The sequence below is a fragment of the Peromyscus maniculatus genome, chromosome 7 (genome assembly GCF_049852395.1).
Source record: "Peromyscus maniculatus bairdii isolate BWxNUB_F1_BW_parent chromosome 7, HU_Pman_BW_mat_3.1, whole genome shotgun sequence".
NCBI classification, from domain to species: Eukaryota; Metazoa; Chordata; class Mammalia; order Rodentia; family Cricetidae; genus Peromyscus; species Peromyscus maniculatus.
This window is the reverse complement of record NC_134858.1, coordinates 27,574,888-27,590,299: the sequence shown is the minus strand read 5'-3', so window position 1 is coordinate 27,590,299 and position 15,412 is coordinate 27,574,888. Positions and strand designations below refer to the sequence as shown.

The following is a 15,412-nucleotide window of genomic DNA, read 5'->3' as shown; positions in this document are numbered from 1 at the left end:
AGCACTCTTTTCCCCTTTTGGTTCTTCTGTCTAGCCCCATTCCTTACAAGGAAGCCATACATCTTGTCTCTTCCCTGCAAAGCATCACGGATGCTCTAAGTAGACACCAGTCCCCAAGCTGGGCTCTGGCCATCTGTTCTGCCCTTTGCTTGAGAATGCAATAAAATCTGCTTGACAATTATGTCAGTACAAAGGGCAGAGAGGACTGCATGTCAAAAAGCTGTGTAAAATCCATTCTTCCAAAGGTTGCATGGAGAATATTCTGGCCAAAGGGAGCTCTAACAGAGAGTGCTTATTGTATCTGTGGCCTTTCTTGTCTGGACCCTTTTCTTTATTAGCAGATTCATGTTAGTTCTTGCTTGGCACCCAGTTAATAACAATAAGACCCTAGCATCATGCATGGCTGTCTACATTTGAAAGGGCTTAACAGATCTATTATCTCTTTAAGTCTTCATGACTGTGGTTGGATTTGAAAACCAAAGGGCTTTGAAAAACATTTAACCCAACACTTGCAGCTGATGATTATTGATGTATTTTGTTTAGTTTAAGTAATGTATCCTTATTAAATATAATTTGGGAGCCACACAAAAGTAGCTTTAAAAAGATTTAAAGTCACTCATGCACAATTACATTTAATGTATTTTTTCCCACTTTTTTTCTTATTCTCTGCCACGGCTTTTATTATATCCTTATAATCATATCATTTATATCTCATTTTTTCTTTTTAAGAATAGATCAGAAGCAATTTTCCATGTCGTTACATAGTATTAGTGAATATCATTTTAATTGGTTTCATTATATTACATCAAGTAGATATACAATACTCTCACCCCATGTTTGGACATTTATGTTGTTCTAATATTTGCTACCATAAATAATATTTCTGTGAACATCTGCATTATTATGGTCTTCTTGCAGTTTTATGATTGTTTCCTTAAACCAGATAACTGGAAATTCCTGCACTACCGATTCACTTATTTTACTTGGTGGAAAGCGAGACCCAGGGAAACAGAGGGACTCCAGGCCCCTTGGCCAGTTAGAAAAGCAGCATTCCTATGGAAAGTGAGGTCTGCTGGGCCCTTTCCCTTCCCTTCTACAGTTATCCCCTGAATGTCTAAATAAAGAGCTTTAAAATGCCTTGAGCTTTCACATAAAAGTAATTTTATTTTTTAGGACCCAAAGATTGGAGACCAAATTACAATAAAACTACTGTAAATTCCGGAGCCCTTGGAAATAATGTGTGCTTCAGAAGCAAAGTGGCACAGGCACACTTAGAAGGGGAGACATTGGCTTCCGTCAAGGCCAGAGGAGTACAGGGACCCTAGACTCTCCAATCCAAGCTCGCGGCCCAAAGGACCCTGGTCTTCTAGAAAGGAGGCCTTTTAGTTTTCTTCCAGAATGTTCACTCCAGTGACTCCTATGGAGATGCAAGCATCCTCCCTTTGAACTTCTTGTGCCCTCCTCAGTTGGCTGGCTAGGGTGGTAGAGGATTTTTCTGAAGGTCAAAAGCTGGATGCTTTCCTGCACAGTCTCCAAGACCTTACAATCTGAATGAGATTGCGGCTGATGACAGCAGTCTTTTCTGTTTGCTGACCGTGTTGTGGGGTCTAGGTGCAATCCCAGTTGCTCTAAATGTGTTATCACCCCTCAATTTAACATCATTTTAAGATGAGAACACTGCAGAGGATAAAAGTTTAGTTCATGTAGGAACTAAAGAATGGATAGAATTTGAGACATGAAAACATGGCTGCCACCCTCTGCTCTTCATTTCCCATGCAGCACCACTTTCATTCAAGTTCTTGAACACTGTCCATCACTCTCCTAGTCACAGCTCTTGTTCTCATCCTTAACATCCACATAAAAACCAGTAAAGGAGAGAGGGACAGTGTAAGATTCTTGGGACCTTCCCCTTTAGAACCTGGCTTCCACTGAGGTGGCTTCTCCTCCCACATATAAATTAACATGCAGTGACAGACATAGCCTCTTTTGGGAACAGACCAGGGAACCTGTAGATCAGAAGAACAGCATCAGATGGGCCCACAAGAGATTGCTGATGTTCAATCATTTTGAAGTAGTACATATACATGATTTTTATGAGGTTTCCCTAATAGAAGCCATACCATGGGCCCCGACTGTCCTCACTGGTGGTCTCATAGTGTGACAGGAAGGAGGAAGAAATTTTTCCATCCTGTCCATCTTCCAAACAGCATAAAAAAGCACACAGTCTCCATAACACTTGCAGTCTCATGGGGTGGGAAAACTGGCAATTCTTCTCATCACCTTTTCTGAAGATTCCTGGCCAGTTTCTGGTCCCACTAGCCTTCATGAAGAGGTCTCAGTACAGAGTCTTTCTTACACTGAGGCCCTGACTCACTTTCTGAACTGTGAAATCCCAGCAGAGCTGAAGCAAGGACAAGGGCTTTCCCATCTCTGTTGGAAATTCCGAACAGAAGCACTGGCTTTACCACCGCAGAGCCCTTGTTTTGCATCCACATTCTACCACTTCCTGTGTGCCCTGGAGTGATTCTGGAATTCTCTCTCAGCTTGGCTTTCCCAAAACATGGTGACTCGGATGGTCACATTCCAGAATACATGCAGACATGTTGGTGCACCCTGAATGTGGACCACATTTCCTCCTCCTCCTGTGTTCTGAGTGTGGTCACAGGGGATGGACAGCAGAAGCTTCCATTTGTACAGAGCAACTGTATGTACTGAAATGCAGGGTGGCCCCTGAGTTCTAGCAGTTGGAGGTTTGCCCATGCAGACGTGGTACGCAGTACCTGCACTGAGCAAGGCTTCAGAAAATCTAGGACACGTGTTCTCTGTTATTTAGTCTCTCTCCCTTGAGCTTTGGGTGAAACCAGTTTTCTTCTTTTCGCTCTCGTCCTAACTTTGGCCTTCTGTGTTTCTGGGTCCTGATGCTAAACCTCCCTAATTGACCTCCTTCCCTGTACAGAAATAGAGAAGAAAGGAGAAAGTGGTGAAAAATAAGAGGAAAGGAAAGGAGGGAGAAAAAGAGGAAGGAGGACAGGAATGTGACCTGGGAAGAAGGCTCAATGGCTAAAGCACCTGCCCTACAAGCAAGAGGACCTGAATTCAGATCCCCATAACCCACATAAATACTCACCTGTAATTCCAGCATCAGAAAGGAGAAAAGACACAGTGCAAGCTGGCTAGCCACATCCATGTGCTCTAGATTTGATTAAAAAACCCTGACTTAATAAATAAGGTGGAAAAGCTATGGCGGAAGATTTCTGACATTAATCCCAGGCTTTCACATGCATACACACACAAGTACATGCACCACACACAAACACACACACATACACACACACACACACACACACACACACACACACACACACACACACACCAGCTCGCACGTGCACGTGCGTGCAATCTGTGAAAAAACACACAGCACACATGAACATACATGAAAAAAAAAGAAGGAAGGAAAGAAAAGAAAAAAGAGGTGGGCAGACAGAAAGGCAGAGCACAGAGGCAGAGAATTAGCATCGCCCACTGCTGTGCACTTGCGGAGGAGCTCCAAGCTTGTTGACACTGGACATCTAATCCCATCAGATATCTTCTGCACCTAAGGAGGTAGGTGGGTTTGTCCAGGATGAGTTACCGCAGTGTTTCTTCTTCTGTTCTTTGATGAAAACATGAGCTTTGATGAGCCCCCACCTTGATGAGCCCCTACCCCTAGTGTAGGAGCTATTGACAGCTGCTAGCCACGAGGGGACACAGAGTTAGCTATCTTTAGGGGCATAGTCCCTGTTGGCCCCACAGCCACACATATGGACAGCATTAAGTGTACTCAGTGGGTTTTTTTTTTCTTTTTTCTTTTTTTATGATGTAAAGAAGAGAGAGGGTACCTGGGTGGTGGTGATGGTGGTGCACACCTTTAACCTCAGCACTTGGGAGGCAGAAGCAGGTGGATCTCAGTGAGTTCGAGGCCAGCCTGGTCTACTAAGCAAGTTCCAGGATAGCCAGGACTATTACACAGAGGAACTTTGTCTCAAAACAAAACAAATAAAAAAAGTAGGGAGGGGACTTGAATGAGTCTCGGAGGAGTTGGAGGGAAAAAATAAGAATGACTATGATTAAAATATATCATGTGCATGTTTGGAATAGTGTTAATAATAAAAATATACAGCATTTTCAATTTACACATTAAATATACTACACTATAAAAATACTATATATTTTAATGTAGATATTAAAAACCATGAGGATTGAAAACAGGGCTTCTGCTAAAAATGAGACCCTGTAAGCTATCTCACCTCAGTAAGCGGGGCCATTTCTCAATACTGTTACGAGGGTGAATAATGTAACATGTGTTTGATATGCAGTAGGTTTTCAGTACATAGAAACACTGCATTTCATGTCTGATACAATGATGCATCATGAGTGGTTACTTCTCTCTTCATCTTTCATCAGATGTCCTTAATGTCCACCAGTGTGCCTCTCTTTTCCAAGGTCATTACAAGTTTGCATGGGAGATTCTGATTGGGACAATTGGAACTAATTCCCATCAGAAACATTCTTTACTCCTCAGAGTAATCCTCATCACTGTTTGCATTAGGACCTTGGCTATGAGGTATTTTTGAAAGCAGGTGCTCCCCTCAGGAAGAGCTAAGCAGTGACGATGACAAGTGTGATATCTGAGAGACTGTTGGTTATCATCAACATTATCCACACGTGAGGTTCTTGTGAGCTGGGAGTTATTCTCAGATACTTCCTGGATGATTGGCAGGAACTGGGCAGAAGGTCTTATTGACCTGGATGGGTTGGGGCATGAGGCTTCACAGAGTGTGTTATATGTACAGAGCACAGAACAACACCGTGGATATTATAAGTCATGCCTCCAAATAGGAGAATGGAGGATCTGCATTTATCAATCATGATCTCTCTTACAAAGCTGAGTTGTATATCTAGAGCATCAGTAGCTTGTAGTGAGGTGTTTAGGGGAAAGTGGTCAATAGAGATCATGTCTTCTTCCCGGCAGAGGTAGACTGGGAAATAGAACTAAATGGTTCTTGTGGCCCAGTGGCTAAATGGAGTATTGTAGGAGGAACAACCAAGCAATGGTTGAAGAAATAAGAAACTAAGTGAGCACAGGCTGCTGTGGAGCTGCCCATAGAAGTGGGGCTGTAACAAAGGCAGCTACAGAAGTACTGCCCTAGCTGACAAGGGCAGGGGCAAGCTAGATGCAAGTACCTGCTCAGATTGGATGGAAAATTCATCAGGAACAACCAGGAACAAGAAGAAGCTGGCTGGCCATAGAATGCTGATGTCTATCAAAAAAAAGTATTCATTAAAACAAAGCATATAACCCAAGGTGAAAAATATAGGCAAGGTGGGATATCCTCTGGCCATATTAGTACTATTGAGCCTTATAAGACTCCCCATTAAACTTTTATGGCACTTTCTATAGTACCCCAAAGTACTCACTGGAAATGATCAAAGGGCCATATTATAGGGCCTGTGAGAACTGTCACAGGAAATAGGGCTGTTCATCAGAAGAGAGAAATTTAAGGGGTGGCTTAATGTAAGTTCACAATTAAAGGTTTCTCCACATGGATGGCAAGCAGCTGCTTTTCATTAGGCTTTGGGGACTAAAGAAGGTGAAAACTCATTTAATTCCAAGTAAGGCTTAGACTGCAGAAAAGGAAAAGCCTAGTATCCCATTACTGTTTCTTCTCAATTCTGGGGTTGCTAAACCACCTAGATTGTCGTTCTCTGTGGAGGAACATGGCTTATGGGTACACATATCCTAGTCCAGTCCAGCAAGCTTTCTCCACTCCCCCATTCTCTCTCCTTTCGTGAGAACTTCTTCACCCTCTCTGGACCTCAAGACAGACTAAAACCACTTAGACACTTTCTCTGCCTGTCACTGTAGAGCTGGACATTGCTAGGAGGAAAAAAAAAGAGCGAGAGATGTAGTCCAGTGTCACTTTAAGTCCAAAGTAGTATGTTGTCGATAGGCATTTCCAACTGCCAAGGCCTCCTACAGTGCATTCCTGGCAGGTATGTATTTTTTTTCCTTAAGAATCCTCATTCTGTCTTCCCTCTTTTCCTCAAAATCTTTATAACCTTCTCAAAATTTCCTTTTTCCCATTTGAGGTGAGTGGTTCCTATTTCGTTGAGGAAATAGAAGCAATTGGGAGTTGACTCATCTCCTGGCCCCCACATCTCCCAATACCTATTTCTCATTTGGGAACCTATAAGGCACTCTGGTTGTAATGGGAAAAATATCCCTTTCTCATTTTAGAGTTCGGGTCCTCAATTTATGTGCTGGAGCCCATGCTCTCTCTCCCCTCACGGAGTTCAATCCCTCAATTACCTTCTTTTTTTTTTCTTCAACAACATTGCCTTTCCCCTCTCCACTGAATCATTTCCATCAGTACACAGACCCACTTGTCTCTCCATCTTTAAAACAACTGTAACACCAGCAACCTCTCACGACCTCATAGCCCCCTTCAGCCACAGACACATCTGTCTGCTCCCCGTCCCAGTGAAGTAGCTCCAAAAATGATCTCTATTTATTATCTTGACTTTTCAACTCTTACAGCTCAACTCTCCAGTTTGGCACTGGGCCACGACACTTCACTACAACTGAGTGCATCAGAGTCACTGGCGACAGTTTTATTGTCAAACAATGTGGTCAATTTCCAGCCTACCTCTCAGGAGCACTTGACATGGATGACCCATTCTTCCTTCTGTGAAAATTCCCCTCTTGGCCTCCCTGACACCACACTCTGCTGACTTCCTTCCTACTTCTCAATCACTTCTTTCTCAATCTTTTCTTGCCTTCTTGCCCTCAGTCCGGTCTCTGCATCCAGCTTGGTTCTTAGGCTTTTCCTGGACCAATTCACTCTTCTGGCAGTTCTCATCCACTCTTTTGGTTCCTAGTAGCCATGACATACTGGTGGTGGCCAGATTCATGCCTCCAGACAGGGTCTTGCGTGTGCAGTCCAGATCTATAAAAGCATCTCAAATAAAATGTCATTTCATCCACTTTTTTTACCCACATTTTTAAAGTTGCTATTTGTTTGAAGCTGGGATGAACTCATGACGGCTGGCATTTTGAAATCACTATCTCCATCAAGCAGAGGCTCGGCTGCTGTTCCTGTGCAAGCTCAAACCCGGTTGCATTCCCTTTACTTCATGCCATACATTGTTGGCACTATGCATGTTTAGTTAATTACCATTTAAGATTTCTTCAAAACACCATTCTTAGAATCACACAGTGACTCACCGTTGAAATAAGTTATTCATTCAGCAAAATGCATGAAAGCAAAACAGCAGGGTGTAAATTTAATAAAGGTAATTGAAGTCCATCTCTGTCTCGGGAAGAGTGGCCACGGTCCATGTTCTCTTGTGGACCCATTACCTTCTGTGTGAGACTTAAGCTAGAGAAAGTACTCATAGCTGACAATTTTCTTGTTGAGGTATAAGAAGAACTTGTTGGACATTATTCATTCAAAGACAGGGGAAATTGCCAGATCCTTTGGTATAGAAAAAGTTCAGATCAATAGAATCTGGTATCCACCAACTGAAAAGGCACCAACCTTTTTTTTTTTTTTTTGCTATTAATTACATGGATTTTCTGTCTTAGACTATATTACACTACCATTTCATTAAAAATATGTCCAGAATGAAACTTGCTGTTCTACCACCTTGTACCCATCATTGTTAGTCTTCTGAGTCCTCTCTAATTTCTCCTTCTAAACATCTTGCTCGAGCTCAAAACCTAATAATTATTCTTCTTTCTCCATTTTCTTTATCCTTAACGAAAAAGACATGAACATTTCTTGCATAATCTGTCACAAATATACTTTTGTCTGTATTTATTCTCATCCTTTCAAAGACCTTCTTCACCTGGGGTAACATGGGATTTTGCCTGGACTAGTGCAGTAGTCTTCCGTTGGATTTTGAAGGTTTCACACTTTCTTCTCACTCTTTACCTCATGTCCCTACAGTCAAGGACAGCAGCATAATATTGTCCAGCCATAAAGCAGATTGTGCCACCCGGTTCTTTTTGTTTGTTTGTTTGTTTTTGTTTTTGGAGACAGGGTTTCTCTGTGTAGCTTTGGAGTCTGTCCTGAAACTTGCTCTGTAGAACAGGCTGGCCTTGAACTCACAGAGATCCGCCTGGCTCTGCCTCCCAAGTGCTGTGATTAAAGGCGTGTGCCACCACCGCCCAGCCCACCCAGTTCTTATAGTGAAATCCTGTTCCTGCTCTGTGGTCCCAAAGCTTGCAAGTTTCTTTATTTTTTGTTTTTTTGGTTTTTTTTTTTCCCTTCTCTTACCTCTTAGAGACTGTGACATATTTCTCCATGATTTTGCTCAAGAAACTGGTCCCTCCTGTTTCCTAAATTTGCTACTTTAGTTCCTACTCTGAAGCCATTTCATTTATTGACTCTGCCTGGATCTCCCTGACAGCCATAGCCTCCTGTGCTGGCTGCTTTCTGCCATTCAGAGCACAGATTTATCTCTTTTGCCTGTTTCTTGTACTGTGGGGTTCCAGAACTGAGTTAATAGAGTTTAATTCAAATCACAGGAGTCATGAATCCTGAAAGGGCCAGTCCCTGTTGCATCACACAGCTTCAGTGCAGACCTGGTCCTGAACCCGTATCTACGCTTTGCTCTGCACATTCTACTCCACCCAGCAGTAGCAAGTAAGGCTGAATGAAACATCTCTGAACAGATTTGAGACTAATGTCTGCTGTGAGTTGAGGTATTTCTACTACACACACCAAGCATTCTGCTTTTATGAAAACATCATGATTTAATTACAGAAAAACAGATTTTTAATATATTTCTACCATCATTTCTCAGCATATAAGCATGGATTATATTTGTGGGAATGTTTAGTTTTAATAAAATTGCTGTTTGAGTCACTGACTAAAGTCTCACACAGACACACACACAAATCATTAAATGAAGTTTGGCTTAGAGATTAGGACAGAATCTCCAACTATTTCTGAAATGGCCCTAAGTATACCTCTACAGTTTGGCACCCTGTGTTTATGAAACACAGCATACCCAGCAAATTGACCATTAGGAAATCAAAATATTAAGCTATTTGGAAACATGTTGAAGATGCTGTCTGTTCTGCAGTATAAAATAATCAGCCAAGATTTAATTCTTTGTGTAAAAATAAACAAGCAAATCCATCTCATTACTATGCAAATCAGCTTTCATCTTCATTAAATGGTAAAATTATATGTGTACCAAGGAATTGTTTTAAAATAAATTTCTTCATTGTTTATTAGCAGTAAATGTTTGATTTGTATTCCTCTTGTGTGTGCCTATAGGCTGGAATCTTGTAAAAATGTCTCAAGTGAAAAGGAAAAAGTTGAAGCCTTTTTCTACCATGTCTTCCATTGTTACTTCCTGTTGCTTTCTGAAATTGTCTGGTATATTTGTTTGGCTGTATTGTTGATTCTTCCAACTCCATCCAGGAGGGAAGGGAATTGCTTCCATCATCTTCCTACCTTTAAGAACAACGTAGTGCCTGGTTTATAGGGGTAGGGATGGCTGTCAGAAGTTATGAATAAAAGAGCACTCCCCTCCATCATGGCATGAATGCTTTGTTTCTGGAAAGTGGTGTCTGTGAGAGCTAGAGTGAGCCTTCTAAAGCAGGAAACATACTTCTCTTCTGTGTAGGGAAAAGCAGTTCCTCGGGCTTCATCCTCTGGTTGTATATGTTCACAGTGGCCAGAGATCTTTCTCTCCTTAGGCCACTATGAGAATTAAATGAACTAATTTATGCAAATAAATATCTTCCCACCTGGGAAACCTTACTTAGTGCCTCTTGTAGAATCAGATCAAAGCTCTTTCTTGACTCCCAGCATGCACCAGGAAGATGCACAGGTGTATTTGCATAACTTGCTCTGTATCCTGTGGCTCCAAAGATACCCCCACTCCTAACACAAACCCTGCAACTCCAAATAAAGACCCTGTCCCCAGACAAACATTAGTTGTTACTTGGTTCCAGTAGAGTCTGTTTTCAAGTTTATTAAAGCAGTTTTGCATGTTGAGAAGTTCACTTTCTATTGTTAATGAGATAAAATAGAATTTTATGTTTTAAGTGATCGAACTCTCAAATCTGCCATTCCTGCTGGAACTGGTTTTCTATCTTTTTTTTCTTATCCCAGACAGGCCTGGGAACTCCCCCTAACCATTTGCTTGGGTGGCCTCTGGGTTTCTAGAGGAGGCTTACAACTGGATTGGAAGTGTGTGTGTGTGTGTGTGTGTGTGTGTGTGTGTGTGTGTGTGTGTGTGAGAGAGAGAGAGAGAGAGAGAGAGAGAGAGAGAGAGAGAGAGAGAGAGAGAGAGAGAGAGAGAGCTCAGCGGCTCAGTGTATCTCATTGTTAGTGTTTTCATTCCAAGCAGGTTTGTCATGTGGCCAAAGTATGTGTGAGAGGGTGAGAGGTGTTTAAAGACAGCCCTGAGATCTTGTGTCATCCTCTACTCATCAGTTGGTATGCTACAGCTTAATGTGGTGCCCAGGAAGACATCGCCATGGTACACTTGTGGAATGCTTCCTAGCAGTGCCCAGTCTGTGGTCCAGTAACTGAAGACAGAAGTGAGATGCGTAAAGTATGTGTGGGAAGTCGCATAGATTGGTAGGGCAGCCAAGAAGAGGCACTGTGCGGGAAGAAGAGTGGCCGTGGGGTTGGAGGATGGAAAGAATTTTGAGAACCCCCTCAGCTCTCAGCTCAGCTTCATCGCTCTCCCAGCCTTAACTCCCATTCTGTGCAGTTATCTTCCAGGATCAGGGCACGGTGGTTGTGGAATAGAAATCCTGTGCACAGAAACACTTCCTGGGACATTTATTAACACAGGAATTTGAACTTCTCAGTTATACCGGACTGAATTGGCTCCTGGGCAGGGAGAGAGGATGACTTCTGATGAGGTTTAGACCCGCCCCTTTCTCCCAGCAAACATGCCAGCAGCATCTGGGTTAATGAACTGTGCCTTTTAATAAATGGGTCTTATCTTGCCAGAGCGCCACTAAATTGTCAGGATTTTAAATTAACTTAATAGTTTCATGGATGGTACTTACTCACTGGTTACTCCAAAAGGAGAGTGGCCCCCAGCCTAGGTTTCTTATTGAATTATGCAACAGTTAGTTATTTCATTTGGGTTTAAGGGGAAATGTTTAGGATTAATGTGCAATGCCTCAATGCCCCCCTTAATGGGCATTTCCAGGCCTACCCTAAACTAAAAGCCAGTCATCAATCATTAGGTCACTCTGTGTTCCTTGGACATAGAAAGAGATGGCTCACACCAGAATGGCTAGCAGGCTCCTAGAAATACTCTTTTCTACTACAGGAGGGAGACAAAAACATCTATCTTCCTTTTGTTCACCTTTGCTAAATATTTACTGAAATGAGCAAGCCCCTATCCTGTCTCTAAGATGCTCATATGCATGAGAAAGTGGTAAGCACTTTGCGTGAAGTGATTGTGAAATTCCGGAATTTCTAAGGAGGACAATTAACTCTGTGAAGAGAAGCACTATGCTGGGTGAAGCTTCCAGAAGATAGTGGGTTTAGGCAGGGCCTTGAAAAACGTAACATTTATATGCCTGAAGTTGTTAAACTCATTCCTGTTGAGAACATCAGGAAAGGTGGGGCAGAAAGTTTGTAAGAGCCAGAAGTCAGGAAGAACCCGGGTAAAGACACTGTCTTCTGGACATGATGGGATGACTCATGAAATCACAACAGTTGTGGTTGCCTGCACAAGACCAAGCGGTGAACATTCTAGCATGAGGGCAGGGCAATCATCAGTCCCCACCTCTAGCTGAAGAGCTATTGACAGCTGGTGATGGCAAGGTCCAAGGGAGAGTCAATTTTCTTTAAGGATGTGCTCTCTGGCAGGTTGGCCATGCTCTGGTCTCTGGGAGATTAGCCATGCTCTGGTCTCTGGCAGATGGGCCATGCTTTGGTCTCTGGTAGGTTGGCCATGCTCTGTATGAAATTTTTGAAGGAGTAATAAAAACATTATATACATGCATACATGTATACAGATAGATAGATATAGATCATCCCTGGTAAAATTTGAATTTTGTCCCTCTCCCTATGGAAAAATAAAATTGCTAGATATTGAACATTTATTGGTAGGCCGTTATAAATTACATGAGATATAAAATAACATTGTTTCCATTTTACAGATGAGAAACCTGGGTGTCCATAGGAAATGTGTTTTTTCCAGGCTTTGGGCACAGAAAGATTTTAACTGGAGCACACGTTTTTTAGTAACTATTTTTTTCAGCCTCTAATAAATCCCTCCTGCTTCTCAGACAGCACATATCAGCCTAAATAGCCAGGTCTTTCTTTGTTAAGGGTGGGAAGGCAAGTCTGTTAATAGACAGTTTACTCCAATGAGAGCATGGAAGCATGGTCCCAAAGCAGGTCCCTCTGCTGTACTCAGAAACTGGGTTTGGGGCGGGGGAGGGATGTGACAGGTACCACTCATGTGCAAAACAGGGCCAGCCAGGAAAGCTAGCAGACAGGAGTGACTGAGACATTATTCTGTACCCTCCAAAACTGTCAGGGCATCCAAGGGAGGGGCATCGTCTCTACCAACTGGAGACAAGCAAGCTATGACAGAAATCACTTTTGTCTAGAAGCCGCTAACAGCCAGGTGTATGGCTGAATACTAACTTGGAACACAACTGAGAGTTAGCAGCAAAGGCCACTTGAAATGAAAGGAGGGCCTTGTGTCATGGAGGCTGAGAGTGGCTACTGACCTGTTCACACTGAGTTCTCATGCATGCTTCTCTGGCTGGCCACTTCCCAGGTATATGAGGTAGGCTAGACGAGGTTGGTTAGACAGCCTTCGAGTTCCCTTCCCTCCATGAAGTGTTGCAGAAGTTCCTACAGACACCTACTGGGACTGCCCTGCTGGGAACTTCAGGTGTTTCTGCCCCTGGGCAAGGACTCCACTATGAGAGAGAAGAAACAGAAAACAAAACCTGGCCCTTTCAGCATCGCTGCTGGTCCCCGGGAGAGGCACAGGGGGCCTGCAGAGTGGAGTGACCTTGAGAAGGTCAGGAAGACCTCTGAAGTTGAGCTGCAGCACTGGGCACTGGGATCAGCGTGAGCCATAAAGGAAACATTGTATATAAAAGCCCTGCCTTCCTTTCTTCTGGAGCAGACACAGGCACTGACTTCATTTTGCATTCATAAAGCCTTTCTTTGGAGGTGCCTTTAAGAAGTGCAGAAGGAAGCTTGAAGAAGCATGTTGGGGGGTCAAACACACATTTCCTTGGGCTTTCTTTCATCTGCCTCAAAAACAAAAATCTCTCCTTTTTTCATTACTCCTCCTGTAAAAAGGGCTAAGCTTTTGTTAACCACAGCTTCCCAGGGCTTGGAACCTCAGCAATTAAGACAGGAGGGCAAGGGAGACACAGAGAGTGGAGAGGGACCCTGCTGAAGAGGAGAGGAACCGGGAGTAGGGAAGGATTGGGACAGTGGGGGCAGCATCTCCAAGCATTAACAGGGAGGCCTGGGCTGTGGCTGCTGGGTGCTCACTGAGCTGTGCAGGGACCTCACAGATAGGCTGGCTCCTCTGCACTTTTGTGTTTTGAGGCACGCTGCAAATGTGGCCAGAAAATCCAAATTAATCAAGGAGGGTCAAGAGAAGAGATTTCAGTTGGCCCTAACCTTTGGGCCTCTTATCTCTGAGACTCTGTGACCCTTCATATCAACCTACATTTTTGTAATTACTTTGTCTGCAATACGAGGACATATCCTTCAACTCTGCTCAAGCAGATCTATATTTTCTTTATTTCTGGTTATGATCTTTACTTTGAGACTACATTTCTATAACAAAACAGAGCAATGAAGCCAGCTTCTACCCCACTTTATCATGTCCAGCGGCTCCCCATAACACTCAAACACTGTAGTGCTTTTTGGGGCTCTTGGGTCCTGAGTTTTAAGACCTTCCATCCTCCTTTGCTGCCAGGCCTCTTCCCTACTGTCGATATGGGCCTTCTCTTGACCTGGCCAAGTTCTCCCAGGACTTATCCTCCCATCTCACTCTACCCATTCTAGCCTTCACCTTATCCCCAACCTGGAGAATTCCCCATCGTTTAAAACTCTGCCCAGACATACTGTACTGCCCTCCACTTTCCCAGGGAAGGGGTCAGTGGTCTCAACTTTCGGGTATGAAACGTTTACTCCCAGGTCCTCCTGTGGGTGTCCATGTGCATCACTGATAGCGGTCCTCCCCGGGGTGTCCATGTGCACCACTAATAGCGATCCTCCCCTGGGTGTCCATGTGCATCACTGATAGCGGTCCTCCCCTGGGTGTCCATGTGCATCACTGATAGAGGTCCTCCCCTGGATGTCCATGTGCACCATTGATAGCGGTCCTCCCCTGGGTGTCCATGTGCATCACTGATAGCGGTCCTCCTCTGGATGTCCATGTGCACCATTGATAGCGGTCCTCCCCTGGGTGTCCATGTGCACCACTGATAGCGGTCCTCCCCTGGGTGTCCATGTGCATCACTGATAGCGGTCCTTTCTTGGACGCCCATGTGCACCATTCTTTTGACTTTCTCTTAATGATTTGCATGCGGGTACAGTGTTTTTACTTCTCCAAGGTTTGCCAAAGCACAGCATGTATCCTGGTCTTGCAGCACAGTGACTGCTTCCTCAAGGACAGTTTGGGCATGGCTAAGTCAAAATAGCAAAACATGAAACAGTAAGTGGCACACCCCAGCATCCAAAGAGAGGGAGGAAAATTAGAGGATGGAGTTTCTGGGTTCTAGTGACTTTATTTACTCAGGCAAGGCCAAGGAAATGTGTGTGGGCGGGGTGGGGTGGGGTAGTGAGCCCTGTGGGCATGTCTGTGAGGGAATGTGTGCATGTATGTTTCATGTGTATGTCCTTCTCTCTTTGTATCTCTCTCTCCATTTCTGAATCTGTGTCTATATCTCTGTGTGTATGACTGTCTCTGTGTGTGCATGTTTGCACGCTTGTTTGTATGTGTATGTCTGTGTTTGTGTATACCTGTGTTTGTGTATAAATGTGTATGCATGTCTGTATCCGTGTGTGTGTGTGTGTGTGTGTGTGTGTGTCTGTGTGTGTCTGTGTATATGTGTTCTGTGTCTCTGTGAGTGTGCTAGAGAAACCAATTAATGATGGCCAAGAGACTGCAGTCCCCACTCCAGGGAAAGCGAATGCCCAGGTGGTCTCAAGTCTCAGTTACAAGTTGGGATACCTTCACACCTGGTGCCAGGTATGCGGCACACAGAGCATTTTTTGGGCAAATCAGAGCACATGGCTGTCACTTTTTTATTCTTCTTTCCCAATTATGTGCTTGGAACAGAGCCCTGTGGACAGTTTCGGGTAGCAAAGGAAGCACACATTTAAGCAGCAGCAGCAGCAGC

General features: G+C 43.8%; 1 protein-coding gene and 1 long non-coding RNA gene across 5 annotated transcripts in view; one reads left to right on the top strand and one right to left on the bottom strand.

Annotated features, from left to right (window-relative positions):
* The window catches only part of Ntm (neurotrimin), a 987,861-nt gene that overhangs the window by 28,910 nt on the left and 943,539 nt on the right, over window positions 1-15,412 (top strand). The gene's annotated exons all lie outside the window — the stretch shown is intronic.
* LOC121830776 (uncharacterized) lies at window positions 1,145-14,370 on the bottom strand. Its single transcript, XR_013052662.1, has 4 exons — window positions 14,133-14,370; window positions 12,767-12,961; window positions 5,224-5,300; window positions 1,145-2,948 (listed from the first exon to the last, which is right to left on the bottom strand). It is a non-coding gene; the product is annotated as an uncharacterized LOC121830776 (long non-coding RNA).